Genomic DNA, 18,079 nt, shown 5'->3' with positions numbered 1-18,079 from the left:
CTTCTTGGAAAACATAGGCCTCCCCTGGAGCTGTCCTATGGAGAGAGATGACATGCAAGGCCTCAGTCTCCTGCTGTTTATGGGAAAGGCAAGGAGTGCCAGTCCACAGGTGACTTGGCAGCCACATTTTTCTCTCCCTGGCTTCTTCCCTGCTCACTGGAGTCACCAGTCAGAAGCACCTTAGGTCAGGCTACTGGGCCTGGGTGTACAGGCTTTCTGTGGGCTATACCTGGGCCATACAGGCTATCCTGTGGATCCTGGTTCCAGAACAGAAACAGGCCCCTAGCTTTGCACAAAAATGACACCATCTGTCACCACACTCCACCCCGATTTTCTACACTGACCACTGATACCCCACCAGCCTCCTCACACACTGGCTTGGTCACACGCCTCAGGACGGACATGCAGAACGGCAGAGCCAACCTCTGGCTAAATGGCTACAAAATGCAAATGAGCTTGTGCTGTATGTATGGGAATCAGGAATGGTGATAGGAACTCGAGATTATCTGTTCTGGTCCCCAGGTCTTAGAGGATCCCAGACAGGAATAATCCAATCCGGATGGGAGCCAGGGCCCCTGACTCCAGGTGTTGGGCACCATGAAAATCTGTGGAGATTAGAGTCAGGGCATCCGAGAGGCCCACCTCAGCAGGATGTGGTATCTGTTTGCCTCAGGGGGCAGTCCCTTTCTCTGCCCTCCCAACACTCCTGGCACTGGGTGGTCATTGTTCTCACAGGAGAGTGTGTCCCCCACCTCCCCAAGGAAGAGGACAAAGCACAGAGCACCCAGCTCTAACTCACAGCAGAAACTTAGGCAGATTCCTGGCTCTTCCGGACCATTTTCTGGTTTTGTTTTGTTTTGTTTTGTTTTGTTTTTTAGGCAATGTGTCACTGTGTATCCCAGTCTGACCTCGAACTTGGCTAAGATCTTCCTGTCTCTGCCCTTTGAGTGTTAGAATTGCAAGAGAATGCTAGCATGTTAAGCAAGAATACTCATTTTAGACTTTCATTTTTATCTACTTGTTTGTTTATTTGTTCATTTATTGAGGCAAGAGCTCACTACGTAGACCAGGCTCGCCTTGAACCCACATAGATCTTACCGCCTCTACTTGGAGTGCTGGGATTAAAGGTGTGTTACCACGACAGGCAAGAATATTAATTATAGAAAGACACCAAAAAGAGAAATATGGACTAGGTGTTCAGATTACAAGTGCTGCCATAATTTCGGGGCTTTTTTTTTCCCCTAAATTTATTTTACTTTTAAAAACTCTGATTTTTTTTCACTAAGAATAATAAACAGCCAGACGGTGTATGACTGTAATCCGACGTTTGGTCGGCTGCGGCAGGAGATTAGTGAGTTCATGGCTCTTGGCTAGCCATGTCACAAGCTGAACCTTTGCTTTGCAAGGCAAGTCTCTTAATGTCTGTGACCTGGTGTCCTGCTGTTGGGTCCTAGAACAGACAATATTTTTACTGCTGATGTTTTTAAAATAGACCCCGAACAGAACGCTAACTCTAACCTGACCCCCTCTTTACCAGCGGGGATGGGGTGAAGGCTGAGACATTGGGCACTGGGTATTTTTAGTTAAATACCAGATCCTGGCTGGGGAGGCTCAGTACTGTAAGCCTGCTGAGATCCTTCAGACCAGTCTGTAAGGTCACAAAAATATCCATCTCACTGTATTGTGTTCTGGGTGTTTTGACAACTCGGTGGATTCAGCAGCTGTTGCTGCCCGTGTGAGTACATGCACACACTTTTGTGCACAGTCACACACACATGCACACATAGACATGAAATATAATTTTAAAACGCAGAAAGAGGCTTATTATAAATGAGTAAATAAATGCAGGGGAAATTTGCCTAGGCAGGAAGATGACGATTTTCTGTTAAAATGAATGATACTAAGAAAGAATAATGTCCCTCTACATTTTCAAGAGTCTGGTTAAATTTAAAGTTTACAGAAGCTAAAACTGTGGCCACCATTTTAGAAACAGAATAATTAATGGAAGAAAGAATCCAGAAGAGAAAAATCACATCATTTATAAGGAATTCAGATGTAACACACCCCCATCTTTCTCTCTCCCCTGTCCCTCACCTTTTATCCCCAGTGCTGCAGACTGAACCTAAAGCCTTGAACTTGTCAGGAGACATTCTGTCACTAAGCTGTATTCTAGCCTCATGTCATACATTTCTAATCAATAGGGAGAAAGAAATGTTCAAAAAGTTCTGAAACAATCGTTCTTCTCCTTGGAAAAAAAAATGAAAACCTTAAAGATGGTTTGAGAGACAAAATGGAGCTAGATTAAAGACTTCTGGGTAATAAAACAAAACAAGATCCAGAAGAGAAATGGGGAGAAATATTTACAACCTCAGTGTGAAGAAGGCCATCCCAAGCATGTTACAAAAAACTAAAAGTAAGGGCTGGTGGGAGGGCTCCTCGCCTGAGCACACTTGCCTCGCAAGCCTGACTGACCTGAGTTCAGGCCCTAAAACCCATGTAAAGGTGGGAGGAGAGAACCAGTTCCTGAACGTTGTTCTCGGGCCTCCACACACATACCCTACACACAAGCACACTGACTCACCACACAACACTAAAAAACAACTTTACGTTTAAAAGTCACAAGGAGAAAGAAGAAAAGAGACCACTTAAAATGTAAAACCTCTGAGCAGTAGGAAAGTCGTGCAAGCAGTGGCAGACAAACCAACAGGCCCAAGAGGACACTGGTGATGCATCCGAGAGACGAAGAAACTACAGCCCTTATGCATAAAGAGCACCTGTAATCAACTAAGAAGAGAAAAACAATGCAAAATACAGGCAGGGAAGAACGGAGCGCAGGACTGACAAGGGAAGAAACAGCTCTCAGGGCTCAAGAGCTGCCTGAGCTCCTTGCCGACTAAGAAAATTCAGATTTCAAATACAATGATACATTTTAGGCTTACGCTATTAGTAAAAGCTAAAGCAGACACAGCATTCAGAACAGAGCTGGGGCCATCAAAAGGTCTCCTAGAATACAAAGCCCGTTGGTTCAATTTCCTTTTGACTGAAGAACTATTTAGTTTAAAGAACTATTTAGAAGTGGTCTTTCAAATTTTTAAGTGCTCAGCAAGAGCCCAGGCAGAATCCACCCTCGGCACTCCTCATACTGGAACTCTGCTGAGAGTGAGTGAGTGCATACATCTCTCTCTCTTTCTATGTGTGTGTGTGTGTGTGTGTGTGTGCGTGTGTGTGCGCGCGCGCGTGCACATGCATGTGTATGTTATTAGAAATTGAACCCAGAGCTTCATGCATGCCAGACAAGAACCCTACCATTGAGCTATAGTTCCAGGCCACGTTGCAGCATCTTTAAACGCATTTAATATCTTATTTAGTCGTTCTCTTAGGTCATTAAACTCTTTGTGAGCTGGGCTCATGACATGTCTCAGAGTGGGCAAAGGTACCTGCCACCAAGGCTAAGCACCTGATTTTTCTATTTAACATTCCCCTCCCTCCTCTCCTCTCAGTCCCTTCCCCACCCTCCCTCTTCCCCTCCCCATGCACCTCATTTCTCTCTGGAACTAGAGACCCACATAGGAGGAGATAATTCGCTCCCTAAAATTTGCTCTCTGGTGCCCATACACACGCTGTGGCCACTTGTGCACTCACAGACATTAAAAAAAAATGAATTAATAAAATGTAAAAAACAATACTTTAACTCTTCCTAAGTATTAAAATTAAAAGATAGAGCTGGGCTGTGGTAGCACATGGCTTTAATCCTAACACTGGGAGACAGAAGCAGGCAGATCTCTGAGTTTGAGGCCAACCTGGTCTACAGAGGGAGTTCCAGGACAGCCAGAGCTACACTGAGACACGCTCTCTCAAATAAAAACAAACAAATAAACTGTTATTTTGGACCCCTGAGGGTCCACTTCATTTCCCTCAGGGCATCGAGGCAGTGATGCTACTGATGCTGGGCTTGAAGGAATGAAGCTTAGCTGGCTTGGGTGGGCCAGATAGCAGGATCTCAATTTGGCTCCTCTAGCGATACAGCTCTCTTTATTGAGGGGAATAGGGGCTATGTAAACTTGGGGAAGCGGGTAGGGGCGTTCAGGTGAGTGTACGTCATTGGTTGGGGCTGAGGTGCTGGGAATGATTCATTTTCTTGAAGAGGAATCCCAAGCACTAGCTGGAAATGTCCTAGTCAACACCAAGCCTAAGCACCTGACTACCTCAAAAATGGTGGAGGTGGGGGTCACAAAACTATGGGCACTGGGGCATGCAGGCACAGAAAAGGGAGGGAGCCATCTTACTCCTGGTGGTCTCCAGATGGAGATTTTTGGGGTTTGCACTGTTCTCCATCTCACCCTTGCTTCAGGCTAGTTCCCCTGAGTCACACAGTTCACATGCCCCACCATAAATAAAATTTACAGCTATATCAATTTTTAATAGTAGTATTTTACATGCTATTAAATTTTGTCCTCTTATCTAGTGACTGTATCCCATCTGAGGTAAAGTTCATGGAGTACATCTTCTCTGCACAACACTGAGAAGACAGGCCACACAGAGAAATGACTTCAGGGCTAAAGGAGGTTAAAAACAAAATCACAGACAGGCTTGCACAAAGCTGATGAAAACCTCTGCGAAGCCTTTCCACCAGGGAAGCCTTTCTAACTCTAACCTGCATCAGAAACCACAACAAATTAAAAAGAAAAAAGAAAAAAAAAGATAACTTGATTTGGCTGCCTAACATTTTGAAGTAAAGGTCAAATAGCAACCTGGGGAAAATATTTGTGACAGTTGCGACAAAAGATGAATATCCATATAAAGAGCTCTCACAAATCAATAAAAGCCACCCACTGAGACCTCAATGTCCAAGGCAAAAAAAAAAAAAAATTAAGACAACAGCCACTAGCCATAGTAGAATATGTAAATTTAGATTTAAATTAAAGGCTTAAGTGGAATAATTCTATATTTAAATAAATGATTCAAGTGTTCGGTAGCTGTATGTTGCTGGTAGCAACCGAATGGTGTAGATTTAGGCCATTTTTAATATGCTATTAAGTTTGATTGAAAAGCACTGTTTCAGCAAAAACAGACACAAAGGCAACTGCTCAACATATGCAAACTTTCAATTCACGAACACTCTCAGGAATGCAAATGATGATCTAATTAAGGGTAAACCAGATGTTGCTAAATTGAAGAACAGAGATACTGACCCTTGGAGAAATCAGTAAACATTGTGTACGAAAAGCTACAACCCTCCACCCGCCCCAGGCCACCTTTAATGCCAGCACGCAGGAGGCAGAGGCAGGTAGCTCTATGAGTTAGAGGCCAGCCTGGCCTAATAGCAAGTTCTGGGGCTGGAGAGCTCCCAGACTGGGAATCCCAGACATTCTTACACAAGCCGTCATATGCAGGAGCTGATTTATCACCGAATTATCTATAGATTCAGAGATCACCTCCCTACGCTGAAACTGAAGGTCCAACCTTCGGGAAGTGTGACAGCCATCAGGTCAGTAGGAAGATAGGTGATTAATAAACTTATGTGTTGCTCAAAATGTTTAATGACTTGGGAGACATACTCAAGTAAGGGTATATGTAAAAAGCAACAAAAGTGGGACACAGTGGCACAAGTAATCCCGGCACTCTGGAGGCTGGGCTACAGAGCAACCTTGGAAATGGGTTTCCAAACTTACATGAAAACCTAGGGAGGCTCTTTTTCAAAACAAAACCAAAGTTGTCCATGACAACAGATGCATTCAAAACAAACAGGATAGCATCAACCAGAAAAAAACATAGGGGAGTTTTTGTTTAAAAACAAAACAAGACTGTTGGAAGCCAGGGAAATGTCACCTGGTAAAAAGTTTCTGAATATTCCTTACTCTTCTCAGAAATACCTGGTTGCTAATGTTATGAAAGGGGGTCAAGGCTGGTTTTGAACTCAAGATCCTCCCAGCAGAGTGCTAGAATTATAGGTGCGCTCCATCACACCTTGGCAGTTTCAAATTTGTGTGTGTATGAGAGAGAGAGAAACCAGGATTATTCAGGTCTCCTCATCTGCAGGCTCAACACGCAGTACCTGCCTCACCAGGAGACGCGCCCATAACGGAGGTAACAGAGGCCTGCAAAGAGCCAGGCCTGGTCTGTGCGCACGGCAGCCCTTCTGGGAAATGTGAGAGCTGCTGTTTTCGCTAACATGGCAACACTCTTGTGCGCAGTTGCATTGCAGACTTGGACCCAGCATCCTCTGCATAGTAGGCTCTTGGCTGGGGAAAGACGTGCTTTTTAAAACCTCCAAAAAGAACAGGAGGAAGCGGTTCCTATCTTCAAACAGCGGTTACCCAGGGAGGTGGAAAGAGGAGTTTCCTTTTTTAGCTTGAAGAAACAAGAAAAGAGCTGGTCCAAGGAACATGCCACCTTGCCACCTTTGTGATGAAAAGGGAAGAAAGAAAGGTGAAACTTTAAAAAGAGTAAAGTTGAAGTGTCCAGTGGAGGGCAGCTGGTGCTGTCGTGGGAGTAGCCGAGGGCCTTTCTGGATATGAAAAGTCTGAAAGTAACTAATTATTTTTTTTTCCCGTTAATTGTTTATAGTTTCCAAACCTTGTCCAAGGGGTAGTGAACAATTTTAGGGGGAAAATGGCATTAAAAATCGAAGCTTGGACTGGCATAGTGGCACAGGCCTTTAATCCCAGCACTAGGGAGGCAGAGGCAGATCTCTGAGTTGGAGGATAGCCTGGTGTGGTCTACAGAAAGAATTCCAGGACAGCCAGAGTTAAACGGAGAAAGCCTGTCTCAGCAAAGGAAAAAAAAAAAAAAAAAGAAAGAAAAAAGAAAAGAAAACCAAGCTTGAAGACGATGGTGGAGCATGCCTGAAATCCCAGCACTCAGGACACACGGACTCAAGAATCTAGAACCTGAGGTTATCCTACACCAACCTGGATTACACGAACCCTGTCTCAAAAGGAAAACAAAGAAAGCAAGCTGAACTCTAGGTACGTGTATCTAGGAGGGAAACTGAGTCTAATACAGACAGGAATTGAGGGTTAGGGTGTATTGGTGCCAAAGAAGAATCACAGGAAGACGCCTGACTGCTGAGCCGGTGGGCGCAGGCTTTACTGACTCGGCCTGCAGCTGTGTCCAGTTTGAGCCTCCAGTTTTGTGTGTTCGCAGAAACTAAGGCTTGCTCTTTTCTAACCTTCTGGCCAACAGCCGGTGGATTGTTCCTCATGGCTGGCGCAAACAGGAGAGGAATGTGTTCTGCAGCGTGTGGCTGATACGCAATCTGCAGCGTTGATCTGTCACTTAGAGTTCTTCTGTTTCCTCTGAGAACCTGAAGTGCTGGCCCCACCCCCCTCAGCCTGCCCACGGGAGGCAATCAAGAGTTCAGAAGCCCACAGGTCCCAGGTCCTACAGACCCTTGAAACAAAGGAAAAGAAGAACCACTACCCCAGGCTTGGTGGCACAGGCCTATGATCTCAGCACTGGGGAGCCAGCACAGGACAATCATGTGTTTGAGACCAGACTGAGCCCAGTCTGAGAAAGTTAGCGAGCCTCTGTCTCCAGATAAAAAAATAAAATAAAATAAAAAGATAAAGGCTGGGGTTGTGGCTCAGTGGTAGAGCACTTGCCTAGCACCCATGAGAGTCTGAATTCAATCCCCGGTTCCACAGAAGGGGCCCCACCTTATGGGGAAAAAACACTTCTCAGAAAGGATTGGGCTGGTGCCACAGGCAGACCAAACTGTGGTCCCAATTTCTCTTATTTGCCTCCTCAAATTCTCTAGTGTCTCAGGCTTCTTTGTCCCCTGAAGCTGGAGCAGGGTGTGGGGCTAGCCACTGATACCCTGTGTTTGGGTCACACTTTGAGGAACTGGGGGTAGACCTTGGCCTGGCACAGAAGCAGTCTATCCCTAGAGTCTGAGGTGATGATGCAGAAACATGGCGGCAGCTCAGCAGGTGCGCGCTTGTCTAGAGCACATGGAATTAGACCCTGAGCATGGCACGGAGGTGCATTTCTGCAACCCTAGTACTCAGGATTTGAAGGCAGGAGGATCAGGAGTTCGAAGTCCTCCTTGACTACATAGCAAGTTGGAAAAAAAATTTTTTTTTTCCCAAGGGAACAGGAGGAGAGACATACACACTAGGGTCAGACAATGAAGCGGTAACATACAGACGAGATTTCCTGTGCTTTCAAGGGTTGTGGGGAACCATAGGTTAAGTGGCCGCTGCAAGGAAAGTACTAGAAAATATTAACTTCCTCTAGCTCAACTCTTTTGCTGTTGTTGCCACAGCAACAAAGAAGGCTGAGGTAGGAGGATAATGGGCAGAAAGGGCTCAGGGGCCAGAATGTGACATCTCAGGTGCCATCCTTTCCCCAGGCACTTGACCTTGTGGCTTCTTCACATCAGCCGTGAACAGGAATAGGCCAGGCCTCAGCAGCTAGAACCAGGGACACTTCTGCACAACCCTGAGGAGGGGACGGAAGTGCAGGCCATTGTCACCTCTGGGAGAACTTACAGGTCTCGGCAGTCTCTTGAGTGACGAGCAAATGTGCTTTCTGTAGCAAACCAAGAAAACACAAAACCGCCCCTCACATGGGGCGAGGGCACCACTGGTCTCACACTCCCGGCCCAAGCCTTCCAGTGCACACCCAGACTGCCAGGCAGCTAGGAGAAGCCCAGAAGACAAACAGGCCCTTGAGGTTCCAATCATGGCTGACAGGAACTGAGAAATGTTCCTGGCCTGAGGCACCCCTCAGCAAGAGCAGAAAAGAGCTTCGGGCAAGGTGGTTCCCAACAGTCAATCCTGTCCTGATTGATATCATTCCCACTCCCAGAGGTCCCCAAACCCTGCACGATACAAAAACAGTTCTACCAGTTCCCAACAGCCTCCCTTTAGAGTCACTCACACCTAGAAGCCGACAGATAATGGGACCCCCCCCACACACACACACACCGAAGCAGTTTTCTACCCTCAAGGTCATTGAGTGTCCTTGTCTGAAGGCTCTTCCAACCAGGTGGTTCTGGTACCCCCCACCTCATTCAAAGAGGAGCTTCGAGGCTGGCCAGTGGCAGTCTCCCAGAAGCCAGAACCAGCTTCAGAGGCAGGTCAGCCCTAACGCCTCAGTGATTCTGAACTCTAGAACAAGTCTGCCCTGAGGCCCTCCATGGACACTCGCTCTCCTCACCTCCAGCCTCCTCACCTGGCCCTGTCCTGCAGAGGGCCAGACAGAGGAGCCATGGGCTCTCACTGACCGTCCTTGCTGTGTGTCTGGGGAATATCCCCAACGTGAACGGACCCTCCTAACCTGTGTCTTATGCCTGAGGCAGAAGGGTTGGGTGTGTCGTTGCAAAAGACTTTCTCTAGTGGGCAGTGCCCACTGTGGCACCCCTGGGCTCAGAATCAGCATCGCGTGTCCCTGTTGGTTCCTTAACCTGTCACATGACAACATATGGGCCACCTCCCTAGATAAAGAGACAGAAGTTCACCTGGCCATTTTGTGCTAGAGATGTTATGAAAGTCAGATTGACTAGAGAGGCTGAGGTAAAAATTCACCATCAGCAACTGACTCCAACTGGCACAGGCCGCCTTGAAGGGTAACAAAGGTTCTTCCCAGGCAGGGCATCAGCGACCCTCTCCATTAGCTAATGAAATAAAAAGATATTCAAGGGAAGGCAGAGTCTCATCCCAAAACAGCAAAAGAAACTCATTTAAGATTTCTCACAGCCAGGACAGCTAGGAATGTGTCCCAACATAAACCTAACTTAAAACATTATAAAGCCGTTATTGTAGTTGTTGCAATTTTTTAAATTGCGTTGTGCAGTTCCTGTCCAGGAGATGACAACATCCTGGCCTACATCAAAAGGGTGGAGGTGCCTTTAAGTACTAAATACTTCTCAGAAGGAGGCTTAAGCTGAAAGTCCCTGGAGACACAAAAGGTCTCCTGGGCCCAGGCAAGTTCCCCTGTAGTGGGAAGCAGGTAAGGAGAGGATTGCTGAGCTCAGACCTTGGTTTTCCTGTCTCTCTGTTGGAGGTGCTTCCCTTAGCCTAGGTTTGTCTGACTTCTAGCTTAAGGATAGGTACTTGCCACCACCCGAGGGCTGAGGTAAGACGCTTCTGAGAATGCGCTGTACAAAATGCAGCTGGAAGCCAGTCAGCAGGACCAATGTCTGCCGAGCACCCCACCCTCAAGGCCACTCTGCCTCAGAAACGCCGCTCTCTCCGTCACTGTGGCTTTGTGTTTTACACCCCAGTCTCCAGCTCCGTGCTGTGCAGGTATCTGTGGGTGGCAGCAGAGCTTCGACGTTAAAATCGCATACTCTGTGGGACACATGCACCTATCTCGGTACAGCGTAGCAGTCAACTGTTGTTTGGCCAGGCATCACAGTACTACACAGCCATGAAGAGAGACTGGACACTCTCTCCACAAAATACCATGGACAGATTCAGAAGAAGAAAAAAAATACAAGCTGGGTGATACCGTCAGCAGAGAATTCAAGAACAGGTTAAAATAATCAGTGACAAGAAAAGACCAGTGGATACCTGAGTAGAAGCAGCGAGCACAAGCAAAGCGTGTTTCAGTCTGTGGCGTCACCTGGTCAGTTATGGTATGTGCGTCCTACATTTACTAGTTTTCTCTTAGCCTTTTAAAATTTTTTACTTATTATTTTTGTTTGTTTGTTTGTTTGAAGACAGGGTTTCTCTGTGTGGCCTTGGCTGTCCTGGACTCATTTTGTAGACCAGGCTGGCCTCAAACTCACAGTGCCCACCTGCCTCTGTTTCCGAGTGCTAGGATTACCGGCTCTTAGCTTGAGCATTGTGTTCGAGTCCCAGCTCCACAGCTGCACGTGTGTGATCCTCATGAAATGCTAACTTCCTGCGCTGTGCTTCGGAAGACTACCTGGCAGTCAGAGATCCAGCCAGTGATGTCATGTTTCAGCTCACCTCTGCAACGTTCCTCTACTTAGGGGATTTGCCCTCTAAATAAACAAAATTAAAACCCTCCCTTTAAAAACGAAACAAAGCTGTTGCTTTAAGAGATCTCTGTAGTCCAGGCTGGCAAGAATGACCTCCAGCTCTTAATCTCCCTGCCTCGCTTCTCAAGTGCTACAATTGTAGTAACATGCTGCCTTGCCTGTAAAAAACAAAACTTTCCATAACTTGCATGAATCATGGCTTTGGTGTGTTAATTACTCGTTTTCTAGTGTACTGAATTACAGCAAATTAAAGCAAAGTCATAAGTAGTCAGAATAAAACATCCACCTGTGAGCTGCCTCAAGCCCTCTTGGAACCCCTTAGCACCATGCAATCCATTGTCTCTGCCATAGTCACCAGCACCATTTTCACTAACATCAACATTTCCATCATCGCCACCATTTTCAGCACATCGTCCTCTGGACATCATCACCTCCCTTGCTGCCCCCACCACCATCACCGTTGTCAACACCATCACACATACAAAACCAATAGATAAATATTTCTGCATCAGCCTTTAGGGCCAGCCAGGCATGACCCCAAAAGCCACAGGGACTAAAGAATCAGTAACACAGGACCTCCCAGAAGGACCAAGGCAGGCAAGTGTGCACATCCAGGTGCTGGCTCTGAGCAGAAGAGGAGAGGCTGCAAAAGCCCAGTTTCCAGGCCACGTTGAGCCCATCCCCCTCCCCCAGGCCAAGGCAAAAGCTCCTTGAAAATTTCTCTCTGCTTATAGACCATCGCCTCAACCTTCAGAGGACAATGTCCTCTCCCAGAGAGAGCTCATTCAGCATATCACAGAAAAAGTGTCTTTCCTTCTTTCTTTTTTTTTCTTCCTTTCTTCCTTCTGTCCTTCCCTCCTTCCTTTCTCTATCTCAACACATTCATTTCTTTTCTTTCTACTCTTTTAAGACAGGGCGTCCACTCAGGAGGCAGAGGCAGGCAAATCTCTGACAACCTGATCTACAGAATGAGTTCTAGGACAGCCAGGGCTACACAGAGAAATCCTGTCTTGGAAAACAAAACAAAAGAAAAAGACAGGGCCTCACTACACCCAGGCTAGCCTTACACTTGCTCCGTAGCCCAAGCAGGCCTTGAATCTCTGATCGTCCTGCCTCAGCCCACTTAGAGTAGCTGGGATTACAGACTTGTGCCAACAGGTTTGATGAAAAGTCATCCGCCAAATGGGCCCCTTCCTCACTGTCCTATGGTGCCCGGCACTGATCCCCACAGTGGCTACAAACCTGCTCAGGTCACCCTTTTTAAGTAAGCCCAACAGATGAGCATTCATATCTCATATAAACACTTTTACTGTTTAAAATTGTCAAAACCTTTGGTTCGAATAACACCATTTAAGGAAAATAAAGATCTACTGAAAAAAGTTAATCATGTAAAAATAGCTACCATGGGTATTTTAAGTACAAAAGAATAGACAAACGCCCAATAATAAGAATTAGGCCTACATCAGGGCTGTGTATTAGGTACCATACAGACATTTAAAGCAACTTTTATCACAGAGCTGTAAATGGACTGAGGATAAAGCTCAGTGACAGAGTGTGTAACAGTGTGTGAGTGTGTGTGTAGTGTGTCTGTGTGTACACGTGCCCAAGATTCAGGCTGAGAAGATGACTCAGCAGGTAAAAATCAGTTGTGGCCAGGAACGGTGGTACAAAGCCTTTAATCCAGCAGGCAGATCTCTGTGAGGTCGAGGCCAGCCCAGTCTACAGAGTGAGTACCAGGACAGCCAGAGCTACACAGAGAAACCCTGTCTCAAAAAAAACAACACAAAACAAAATAAATCCCTTGTGACTCAAGCCTGATTACCTGAGCTCTAGCCCTAGAACCCACATAAAAAGGCAAAATGCAGATGGAGTAGCACACATGTATAGACCAGCACTCCCAGTGAGAGGGGAGGTGGAGAATCAATGCAGCTTGCTAGGCCTGCTAGCCTGGAGGATGCAGTGCAGCAGAAACAAAAAACAGACCTCGCTAGGCGGGCGCTAGGCGGGCGCTGTGGCCTACGCCTGCGATCTCAGCACTCGGGAGGTAGAGGCAGGCGGATCCCTGTGAGGCTGAGGTCATCCAGCACTACACAGGGAAGAGCCCGTCTCAATGATAAATAAAACAGAGAGACTCTTTCTCAACAACATGGAAAGCGAGAATGAACTCCCGCAAGTCATCCTCCGGCCTCCACACTGGTGCTGAAGCACGCCTGCACTCACACACAACTGTAATCAATCAGGTTGATTATAACTCAGAAGTAGAGTGTTTGTCTAGAACAAAGACTATGTGAGGTCCTGGGTTCATGCCCAGCACCGGAAAAATATGTATTTATATATACTTGCACATAAATATGTATCTATAATGCAAAGATAAAAGATTATATTACATATTATTTACATATGCTGCCAGCTTTAAAACGTAATTATCATAACTAGGAACGGCAAAAAGAAAAACTGAAAGTTACATAGGGCCTACCATGTCCACCATGGTTATTATCCCCAGGTGGCAGGGTTGAGGGCAGTTTTACTTATGTTTTCCTTTATGCTCCACTGTGTTTGCTGACTTTCCTCAATCAGCATAAATTATTTTTATCAGCAAGGAAAACCACTGAACTATTTTCATTAAGAGGCTTTCTGCACACCCCTTGTAAGTTGTCTCTAAACGATGCCTAGTGAATACGTATGTATGCTTTTTAAAATAATTAAACAACACAGGCATCATCCATGAAAACAAAAACCTACCCATTCTTATCCATGCTCTCAGATCTTTCAAGCCCACTCCACTATTAATCCATCACCCTCAAGTCTAAATTCTGCACACTTCCTTTTGTGGACACGGAAATGCTGTCTAAAGATTTGTTTCGTGCATATTTTATTCAAGTAGACAGCAAGACACAAAGCATCATAAGGTTTGGTCACCTGAACATCAGTGCCTCAGGGCCTGTTCTTTTATCTTTCTTTGCTTAGTGCAGGGGTCCCTTGCCTTGCTCAAGCTACGCTCTCAGCCTTCATTTCACTTTTTATTTTTGAGACAAAGTCTCACTAATCGTATGGGTTAGCGTTGAGCTCACTCTGTAGTCTGGGAAGGCCTTGAGTTTATAATCCTCCTGCCTCAACCCCCGGAAAAGCTGGGATTACAACAGGCTTGCTGTCCCCTCCTCTGAGGGCTTGTGTGGGCTCTGGAGTGTGGCGGGGCTGGACTTTCTCCTGCTCTTTTCCTTTCCTCTGGGTAGCTAAATTACCCTTACATAGGACCCTAGCTCCCAACCAAGAAGCCTCTCTAAGGGGACATTGTGGATGAGCTTCTTTTTTTTTTTTTAACTATTAACTATTAACTATTTTAAGTCACATGTGTTTATTGCATGTTTGGGTCTGTGCTCATGCATGTGCTTATGTCAGCATCAGGCATATACAGGAATCACTTGGCTCCTTGTACCATGTGAATTTGGGAGATTAAACTTAAGGTGTCAGGCTTGGCAGTAAGGGCGTTTACCTGCTAAGCCATCTTGCTGGCCCTGTGTGTGAGTGTTCTAAAGAGTGTTATGGCATCAGCACAGATGGCTCAGGTGCTGACCAGCTTTCTAAATGACACTGACGAGTGAGCTCACAGTCTGAGGACTCTCGGTGACCATCTGGAGAAGGCCCTTTATAAATCAGGGAAACTGGGGACCGGGGAAGAGCTTCTACCTCGGACACACATCGAGTGAGCTGAGCCAGGACTCATGCCCCACGCTTCGACTCTGTACCCTTCTCACCTGCCCCAGACTAGCTACTACCATAGGGGAGCCAGGAGCCTTTGTGTTCACTCTTCCCTCAGCCTAGGAAACCCACCCTACTGCTTCCTGGGAAACTGCTCATCCTTCCAGTGCCCTTCTACCTTCCCTAACGTCCCCACAGGTTGCAATGGCTACAGTTTCTCCGCAGTCCCCTCAGGCTGGCCCTTCGCAGACCCTATCCTAACGTCCTGTGAGAGACTGCCTCACTGGCAGGAAATCTCAGGGGCCAGTCTGCTTCGTGTGCCCTTGCTGAAGGAGCCCCCTCCACGTATGCATTCGTTTGTTCAAGAGCAGGCCTTGGGCTCTCAGAGAGAGCAGGACTGGGCTGGGTGATCAAAGAGGCAGGCAGCTTCAGGAGCAATGCCGCCCTAAGGAGCTGGGACTGTCCACTGCTCTAAGAAACCCCCCACCCACCATGTGCATTCCTACCGGTGCCTTGGTCCACCTCACCACTCCGGCCAGCCCTGTGTGTCCCCTGATTTACAGATGGCATCTTGTGGTCCCCAATGTCTCTACTCTAACCCACAGGCATTCCTTTCAGGCAAATGGATGCACCCAACTGAAATAAGAGACAGGTGGCATGTGAGAGAAGGACAGCCACCTGCCGGGAGAGCTGGAGGCACATTTCAAACCTCACTGCTGCTGCGCTCTGCACCTTGGGAAATTCACCTGACCTCAGTGATCCTCAGGTGGCTCATCGGAAACAAAATGGGCTTGGCTAACACGCATCCTTGCTCTAGTGAGGCAGCCTTGTTTTCTGCTCTCACGTGTTTACCCTGTGGGCCAACAAGCTCGGTGTCACTCCTAAGAGCGACAGAAGAGAAAGCTCAAGTCAGAGCTGTGGGCTGGCTGTGGTGAGAGTGACAGAGGTGGTTCGGAAGGCTGGTCACTTCATCCGAGCACCTCCACATAACACCCCCTCTGGGAAAGCATGGGCCAAGCCCGAGAGACTGGCCTCACATAGGAGCACCCCGTGCTTCACAAGCCCTGCATGCCACCATCACCGCAGCTTCCGGAAGCCCTGGGATGCAGGAAGATGGATCTCAGGAAGGGGAAGGAACTTGCCTACGATTCCCACTGAACTTCAGTCAGCTTCCAGACCCTAAGTTGTTTCTACCCAACTGTGAAAGCCATCATTGGAAGCAACAACCATGGATTCTAGAACCTTCCCTCTGAGCTGGCCAGCGTTGTCCTGTGCTAGTACTCCATGGGTCTTGTCACAGGATAGACTTTCTTCAAACACACCACACAAGGGGAAGTTAGGTAATCAGCTACATTAAGTGACTCAGTTTCACCACAGATGTGAGAGGCTGGTACTGTCCCAAAACACTAGGGAGCCTGCTGAGCAGCCCGGAAGTCCAAGTTCAGAAAGTGCCCTGGAAGTTCTGCTCCCCCAAAGAGTTCAGGCCTATGCTCTCCCACCAGCAAGAACCAAATCCTCTAGGTCCCAACATGGAAAGGCCCTCCTCTGAGTGCACCTGGCACACCCCTCCACCATCTCCATGGGTAGGAAGACCCCAGGACTCACCTAAGGTCACACTGCAAAGGCCATGCTCTAAAGGCACCTGGGCAGTCCCTTCAATAGACAAGGGGTCTTCCCACACACACACTCTCAGGGAAAGAGCAAAGCTGGGCCAGGGGGTGTACTCCCTAAGCTGGGTAGTTAAGCTGGAAAGTCAGCCCGGGACTGTCATGCTCATACCTGCTCAAGGATGCCAAGTACGGAAGAAAGTGGGTCAGTCACTCAACAAATACTGACCTCCTGCTAAGTGTCCGTCATTCCTCAGCCTTCAGCCCCCTCCCTGCTCTCCTCCTGCCCTCAACTCCTCCCCTCCTCCACACACATACCCCATGTGACTCCTTTGCCACCTCCCCCCCCTGCCCAACCCCTGGTCCTCCATCCAAAAGGACAGGTGTCAGGATCACTGAGGAGTGACCCAAACCGGGAGGGTAGAGCACAGTACAGCTCTTCGGAGGTTACCTGGTGTAGCCAAGGCAATGGGGTACATGTCTGTCTCTCGGAGGCCGCTGAGGTTCTGAAACTGGCCTAGGGGGCTCATTCCCCCTCCCCCACCTCGGTCTCCACCTAGCCACGGCATGGAAAACCCAGCCGGCTCAGCTGACTTCCTCTTGTGTCATGGAAAGTGCGGGTGATAGGACAGGAAACTGTGGCCTGGGATCTGGGGTCCTGAGCGGGCACAGGACCTGGGGCCTGGAGGGATACAGTGGGGGGCAGAACCACCGTGGAGTGGGTGGGTGAGGAAGAGGCCAGGGCTGTGAGGGGACTGTGGACCCAGGAGTGGAGGGAGCCCACCACTAGGGTTCCCACAGGTACATAGCCAGTAACTGAGGTAATACTTTCAGATTTCTGCAAAGGATGGACCACAGTGGAAGCCACCTCGTAGGTGACAGGCAAACTAAGTCTAAAGGCCGGGGTTTGAGTCGCCTCTGATAAAAAAAGACAGGCTGGAGGGTTGCGGAAGGGAACGTCAGTTTCCGTGTGTGTGTGTGTGTGTGTGTGTGTGTGTGTGTGTGTCTGTGTCTGTGTCTGTGTGTGTGTGTGTCTGTGTTTGCTGCACTCAGTGAGCAGTGAGGCTGAGCTCTTCCAGCTGCTCTCTGTAAACTGTGAGGGAACAGGCTGTGGGGGGTTAAGAAATAGAAAGGGATGCTGGAGACAGGGGTCAGCTGGTAGAGTGTTTGCCCTGTACGCACCCAGCATGCATCCCCAGCACCCATCCCCAGCACCCATCCCCAGCAATGCCAAAGGAGAAAAATAACAGGAATACTAGGTCATAGAGGTCCCCTGGTGGCTAGCAGGCAGGTCTCTCTCTCTCTCTCTCTCTCTCTCTCTCTCTCTCTCTCTCTCTCTCTTTCTCTCTTTCTCTCTCTCTTCATTTTTCAAGACATTCTATGTAACAGACCTGGCTGTCCTGGAATTCACTTTATAGACCAGGCTGGCCTCGAACCTGCATAGATCCGCCTGCCTCTGCCTCCCAAGTGCTGGGTTTAAAGGCATGCCCCACCACACTGGCTGCATTTCTAGTTCTTGGATGGAGTTTAATGAATGAATGAATACATGAATGAATCCAGATTCGTAGACCATACAACATGGAGATATCATACCTAACATGGAGATCACACACCCAACATCATGGGGGTCTCACGCCAACACGGAGGTCTCTTTCTATCTCATACACATTAACACACACACACACACACACACACACAGACACACATACTGGTGCAAGTCCAACTCTGATGAAGACACCCTCTCCTTGCTATACCTGCCGGTAAAATATCACTCACGGACTTCTAGGCATGGCAGCTCACACTTCTAATTCTAGCATTTGTG

General features: G+C 47.8%; 1 long non-coding RNA gene across 1 annotated transcript in view; it reads right to left on the bottom strand.

Moving 5' to 3' along the window:
* The window catches only part of LOC132655125 (uncharacterized), a 64,814-nt gene that overhangs the window by 26,907 nt on the left and 19,828 nt on the right, over window positions 1-18,079 (bottom strand). The gene's annotated exons all lie outside the window — the stretch shown is intronic.

This window comes from Meriones unguiculatus, chromosome 1 (assembly GCF_030254825.1).
Source record: "Meriones unguiculatus strain TT.TT164.6M chromosome 1, Bangor_MerUng_6.1, whole genome shotgun sequence".
Lineage (NCBI taxonomy): Eukaryota > Metazoa > Chordata > Mammalia > Rodentia > Muridae > Meriones > Meriones unguiculatus.
This window is presented reverse-complemented; position numbering and strand designations above follow the sequence as displayed.